This window comes from Elephantulus edwardii, unplaced genomic scaffold (assembly GCF_000299155.1).
Source record: "Elephantulus edwardii isolate Elephantulus edwardi_28Jun2011 unplaced genomic scaffold, EleEdw1.0 scaffold00015, whole genome shotgun sequence".
NCBI classification, from domain to species: Eukaryota; Metazoa; Chordata; class Mammalia; order Macroscelidea; family Macroscelididae; genus Elephantulus; species Elephantulus edwardii.
This window is the reverse complement of record NW_006399765.1, coordinates 10,196,998-10,203,789: the sequence shown is the minus strand read 5'-3', so window position 1 is coordinate 10,203,789 and position 6,792 is coordinate 10,196,998. Positions and strand designations below refer to the sequence as shown.

The following is a 6,792-nucleotide window of genomic DNA, read 5'->3' as shown; positions in this document are numbered from 1 at the left end:
AGCCCCGGCGGCCCGGCAAGCTGACACCAGGGGCGTCGGGCGGGGGCCCCCCTCAGGCCGGCCGGGACCGGGGTGCCCTCGCGGGGGGCGGGGGTGCTCACCTGAGACTGCGGGCGGCCAGACGCACGGGAGGGCGGCCCCTCGGGACGGACGGCCGGGGGTCGGGCAGACGGCGGCCTGGCCGCTCCGGCTCCCGGGCCGGAATGGATTCCCGGCCGGGAGAGACAAGCCGAGAGAGAGAAAGGGAGGCGAAGGAGGAGGCGGCGGCGGCCCGGGGAGGGGAGAGGAGGGAGGGCGCGCGCGAGCGGGAGGAGGGGCCGTAGGCCTCCGGGAGGAGGAGGAGGAAGGAGGAGGAAGCGCGCGGACAACGCTCCCCGCGGGTGACCCCGAGACACCGGTGCGCCGCCCGAGTCAGGGGTCCGAGCGGGGCGGAGACCGGGAACCGAGGCCCCGCCTCCCACCCCGCCCGGTGAAAGCGCCCCGTCCCACGAGACCCCCATCCATTCCAGGCCAAAACTGCCTCCCTAACTCCCCGGCCCACTCCTCCGCCCTATCAATCCGGGATCCGCCTCGCCTGCAATTATTATTAGTCATCGATTCTGATGGACTCTGGGATCTCATCCGGGCAACACCCCCTAAGGCTGGATGGCGCTATGATTATCCCATTTTACAGATGAGGAAACTGAGGTGTTGAGAGGGAAAGGATCGCCTTACAGGTGACTCTGAGTTTCCCAAAGTGGGATGTGGCGCAGGTGGGGTCATGTGGGAGGAGCCATAAAAAACAAAAACAAAAAACCAGCAGCTATGTGTTCATTTTAACGTGCACAAGAAAAATATGATCTAGGAGAACCCTGTCAGACCCACAAGTTGATGCTATCACTGCTTAGGAAAGGACAGAAGCCAGTACTTAGGTAACAGTCACACTTCTAAATAGACTTGAATGCAGGTGGACATAGAGGTAGGAGGTGTGGGAGAGAAAGGGATACCGAGGAAATGCTGCTTTAGGTCACAAAGCCTCCCTCATTCAGTATCTTAGCCTACCTGACTTCTCACCACTTCAAAGCCCAGAAGGCAGTGCTGCCCAATGAAAGTGGGACCCAGCCCCACCTTGGCTCCTCCCCTGAACTCTGAGCACAGCCAGGTCTGAATCCAGTTTTAAATACCACTGCCTGTCTCCACTCTCCTCCTGTGAAAGCTCTCCCATTTCTCAGAAGGGAAACTAAAACCCAGCCAGGTCACAGAAGTGTCATGTGTGGGACAGAGACTGTTAAACACAGGTGAGGACGACTAGCAAAGAACTCAGGGTCTAATATATTCAAAGAACTCAGTGCCATCGAGTCAGAACCTCAGGACCAACTCATAGCTGACCCTTTACTGGGGTTTTCTGAGGTTCAGTATTGCATAGGAGGAAATTGCCCATCTTTCTCCCACTGAGCTGCTAATGGATTCGAAACTCAGTAAGGATTAGGGCCCCAGAGCTCCCTAGGGTATATATAATACAGCTTCTGGAGTGAACAAGGCCCATCTGGATTCAAATGTAGCCTAAATCACCTCCCTGCTTTGGGGTTTTTGTGCAAAGCCGCCAACTTTCCTAGCTTCGACTTCTCATTTTTAAACTAAAAGGACACAGGCTCATGAAGGTCAGAGCTGACAGGTGGGAGGGTGGCCCTGACAGTGCTCAATGAAAGGAAACTGAGGCCAGAGGAGGCAGATGCAAGTTAGCAGCAGAATAGCACCATAAACTGGTTGGGGCCGGCAAAACAGCTCTACTTGTTTGCAAGGCTGGTTTAAAGATTAACCTGGGCCCTAGCTGGAGGAGCAGGTTTCTCTGCTCCCACTCACTCCTCAGATATTTCTGAAGGGCTTCACTGGCCACGCTGGCCTAGGGATGGAATTCAGCTAGCGATGGGCCAGAGCTGACGTCTACCTGCCCACGAGAGCCGATTGCACACCTCTCAAGTCTGCTGGCACACTGTGGTCTTACTATCAGCTCTGGTGAAACTATTTACATCCTGGAAATTCACAAATGCTACACATCAAGGCTTTCTCTCCCCTCTCCTCCTCCAGAAAGCTGGCTGTTAAATATTGACCCAGCATATCGCTTCATTTCCAACTTAATGCCTGCCAACTATTCATCATTAGTGGCCCCAAAACATCCATTAGTTGCCAACTGTATACCCAGGCCCAGGCCAGGCCTGAGACACCAACCTGGACAATATCCCAAGCTGAAGTTCCCAGCAGATGACAGAAGTTATTGATGTCAACATTGTTGAGATGGTGAGCACAAGGGTGGTACTGAGTCCCTGGAAACATCCTCTGTCCCTCCTCCCCCACTGCACTCTGGGTCAAAGCCACAAGTGAGGGCAGTATGGAGAGTGTGGGGTGGGGCGCAGCCTCACGAACCTGGCAGGGGATCCATAGGCCAGAGCCTTCCCATGACGTCAGGTTAGGGGCCCCTCCCACGGCCTCTCCTCCAGGGCGCCGAGGCTCAGGCTCAATGGTGGCCTATCTGCTGCGCCCAGCACCAGCCCCACTGCCCAGCTCATCCTTGGAGCAGCCACTGGGAGGCCGGACCCATCACAGGCACTCAGCGGGAAATTCCAGACCAGCCCTGTCATTCCCCAAATGGCTTACTATGAATCCTCTGTCTGAAGCCACTGAACTCAGGACCATGGGCTGGAGGGGCGGGGAGCCTGAGGCTACGGAATCAGCAGGGCGCCTCCCACGGCACTGGGCTATCACACATGATATCCATATCCGGTTCATCAGAACTTCACCCAGCCTTGGCCTCGCCAACTCCTTACTCTTGCCGTGCAGGCCCTGGGCCCCTTCTCTCTTCAGCTAAGCCTGGCTCCTTGCTGATTCACCGCAAGCTCGTTCCCACCTGAGGCCTTTGTGCTTGCTGTCTCCCTTGCCAGGAATATTCCCCATCCCCAACAGTCTGGCTCAGCCTGTCCTCTCCATTCAGTGTTTACTGAGCACCTACTATGTGCTAAGATCTGTGCTGCATGCGAAGGAGCCAGCAATGAACAAAGCAGGCCTGGGCCCTGCCATGATATGTGACCATGAAGGGGTGTGTGTGTGTGTGTGTGTGTGTGTGTGTGTGTGTGTCCCCTGCCAGAATGTGTGTTGTGGTGAGGCTAGTGGAAAGCGGTCATGGAATAAGAGCATAGAGGTCTGAGGAGACAGCTGCCAAGTAAAAATGGGACAATGGGAGCAGCTTGAGCGAACCCAGAGGCTAGAAACAGTGCTGTGTAGGAACTTGGAACAGGGCAGTTTTGGGGCTGGGAAGTGAAGCAGGAAGCCAGGGCTTGGATGGAGTAAAGGGGTCCTGCATTGCCAGGCTCGGATCCTGTCCTGGAGGCAGTGGGGAGCCATGGAGAGTTGTCAACAGGTGAGAGGTTGCTGTGGTCACTGCTGAGACAGGTTAGGAGAAGGCTCCAGTCCAGAGGCCTGGAAAGCCAAGAGGGTGGGGAAGCCTCACCCAGCCCAGCAGAGTCGGCAGGGAGGAGCAGGTGGCACATTCTCCCTCAGAACAGCCTCCAGGAGGGGTTGGCAGTCTCTCCAGGCTTGCTGCCTACCCACCCGCCAGAACACCTCAGAGGTGAGGCCTGGGTGACAACAGAAAATGCTGTGCTAACCACTGAGCCCAGACCTGCACCATCACCAATCCAAATGGCCTCACTGTCTGGTACTTTACACCTAGTTGTTGTTGTTGTTGTTGTTGTTGTTGTTGTTGTGTGCCATAGAGTCAGAACTAACCCATAACTGATCCTTTAGTGGGTTTTCAGAGGCAGTAAATTGCACGGGAGGAGATTGTCCATCTTTCTCCTGCAGAACAGCTAGCTGGTGGGTTTGAACCTAGTGCCTTTGGGATAGCAGTGCAGCTCCTTACCACTAGGCCAGCAGAGTTCTCTGTACACGGAGGGAAAACCTGAAGCCCAAGTTCTTTTCCATCCACATCTGAAAATGGGCAAGCACTTGGCCCCACATGACTAGGGTGAAAATCAGTGTCAAGGAAACAGTGCCTTATCAGCTTACCCTCTCAGGTCACAGTAGAGGCCCAAAGAGGGACAGATACTCTCCCAAAGTCACACAGAGAGTTATTGGGGGCACAGCCACACCCCTGCCTAGGCCTCTTTCCTCCAAATCCCAGAATGTCTGTGAGAAAAGATGAAAGGTATCAGGTCCTTTTGATCTGCCTGGGGGGTGGGCCGGAAATCTGAAGCCAGAGCTGTGACCCCAGAGACAAGAAGGGTTAGAAACCTTTGACCTGCCAGTAAGAAGACAATCGGCCACAGGATGACTCAAAAGGATAATTATTAAAATAATATTCATATCTTTTTCGTGGCACCGCTGGGGCCATCGGCTGCTTTACCATGAAGCTGAACATCTCTTTCCCAGCCTCTGGCTGCCAGAAACTCATTGAGGTGGACGATGAACGCAAACTTCGTATGTTTTATGAGAAGCAAATGGCCACAGAAGTTGCTGCTGACTCTCTCGGTGACGAGTGGAAGGGATATGTTGTCCGGGTCAGCGGTGGAAAAGACAAGCAAGGTTTCCCCATGAAGCAGGGTGTCTTGACCCATGGCCGAGTTCCCCGGCTGCTGAGCAAGGGGCACTCTTGTTACAGACCATGGAGAACCGGAGAGAGGAAGCACAAATCTGTCCGGGGTTGCACTGTGGATGCCAATATGAGTGTTCTCAACTTGGTCATTGTGAAGAAAGGGGATTGACTGATTCCACTGTGCCACGTCGCCTGGGGCCCAAGAGAGCCAGCAGAATTCACAGACTCTCCAAGGAAGATGATGTCCGTCAATATGTTGTGAGAAAGACACTGAACAAAGAAGGCAAGAAACCCAGGACCAAAGCGCCCAAGATTCAGCGTCTTCTTACTCCACGCGTTCTGCAGCACAAGCGCCGGCGCATTTCGCTGAAGAAACAGCGCACTAAGAAAAATAAGGAGGAGGCTGCCGAGTACGCTAAGCTTTTGGCCAAGAGAAAGAAGGAGGCCAAAGAGAAATGCCAGGAGCAGATCGCCAAGAGACGGAAGCTGTCCTCTCTGAGAGCTTCTACCTCCAAATCCAAATCCAGTCAGAAATAGAATTTTCTATGTGTGGCAAATAAATAAGCTCACGTATTAAATCTCAAAATAATAATAATACTAATAATAATCATAGCAAGAGCGTAAGTTACTATGCACAGCGTTCTCAGAGCAGGACCAGGATCTGGGGCTCCATATGTAGACTCTATACCTCACAGCACTAGTTGGTAGGAGCTATTGTTACCGCCATTGTGCTGTTAGGTGCTCTCGGCTCAACAATGATTCTTAACTCCCCTGTGAACAACAGATCTGAACTTTGCTCTATGTCCTATCCTGCGCCATCCTCAAGATCTCTGCTATACGTAATAGCCCATTGTTGGGGAGCTCTGGTGGCCTAGTGGCAAGAAGCTGCACTACAATGCCAGAGGTACACCGTTCGAATCTACCAGATGCTCTGCTGGAGAAGGAGAGGCAATCTCCTCCTGTACCAGTCAGATCTGATTTGATAGTACACATACAAAAAATAAAAAGATTTCATTTTTTTTTTTAAAAAAGCCCATTGTTGCAGTCACCATGTCAATTCATCTAGTTAAGGGTCTTTCTCTCTTTAACAAGCTTAATGTCTTTTTGCAAAGACTGGCATCTCATGACAACATGCCCAAAAAGTATGCGAGACAAAGTTTCACCAATCTTGCCTCCAAAGAGTACCCCCATTATACAGATGAGGAAATTGGGGTGCAAGAGAGGTAAAGGAGAACAGAGCTCATACCTGGGCAGAATTCAAATCCATCTGAATCAAGAGTTCACACTCAGGTTCTGTCCTGCTCCAACCTTCTGTGAAACTTAGAATTCTTGTCCAAGAGAATGGCGAGAAGCCCAGGGGCCCAACAGGGAATCACTCTTTCCCCTCTGAGACTCAGCTTCCACATCAGTTAAATCTTCTGCATTTCTTAGGCCCCTTTGGAAGATGGAATGGAGAAATGCTGTGTGGGAGTGCTTAGCACTGTAGATAGGGGAAACAACAACAACAACAACAACAAAATGTTACCAATATACTCCACCTCCGAAAAAAGTCAGCGTAACTCTACTCCTTAGCCGTGGGCTGTGCACTGTGACTTCCTTCCAACTAGGACAGTATGGAAAGGGAGGGGGAGAAACCTAATAAACACTATCTGAATCAGGTGACTCAAGGTCAATGTCAACAGTGAAGAATCGTGTAGCCTTGATAGAATGTGATAAAAATGGAACTTTGCCTCTGAGATCTTCCCCCTGAAAACCCATAATCCCAGTCTAATCATGAGAAAAAACACCAAGCAAATCCCAACAGAAGGGCATTCTGTGAAATAAGTGACCAGCACTCCTGAACACAGTCAAGGTCAAAGCAAAGTCTGAGAAACTGTCACAGCCAAGAGGAACCTAAAGAGACATGACAACTAAATTTAATGTGGGATCCTGGGGCATGGAAAAAAAAAAGGAAAATTTTTAAAATGTAAGCACTAAACATCAAAAAACAAGGATTCTCACCACTGAGCCAATTGGCGGCATCATGATAGATAGTGAGGAGATTGAGATTGTTAACAGCTTTAGTTTTCTTGGCTCCACAATCAATATACTTCGTACCAGCAGCCAGGAAATCAAGAGACAAATTGCACTGGGAAAGTCTGCTGTCAGGGACCTCTCCAGAGTACTGAAAAGCAACATTGTCAGTCTGGAGACTCAGGTGCACCTGATTCAGGCCATAGTCTTCA

The 6,792-nt window shown here is 51.6% G+C and overlaps 1 pseudogene; it reads left to right on the top strand.

Annotated features, from left to right (window-relative positions):
- Positions 1-4,379: 4,379 nt before the first annotated feature.
- Positions 4,380-5,104, top strand: LOC102854198 (annotated as a pseudogene).
- The last annotated feature ends 1,688 nt before the right edge of the window (positions 5,105-6,792 follow it).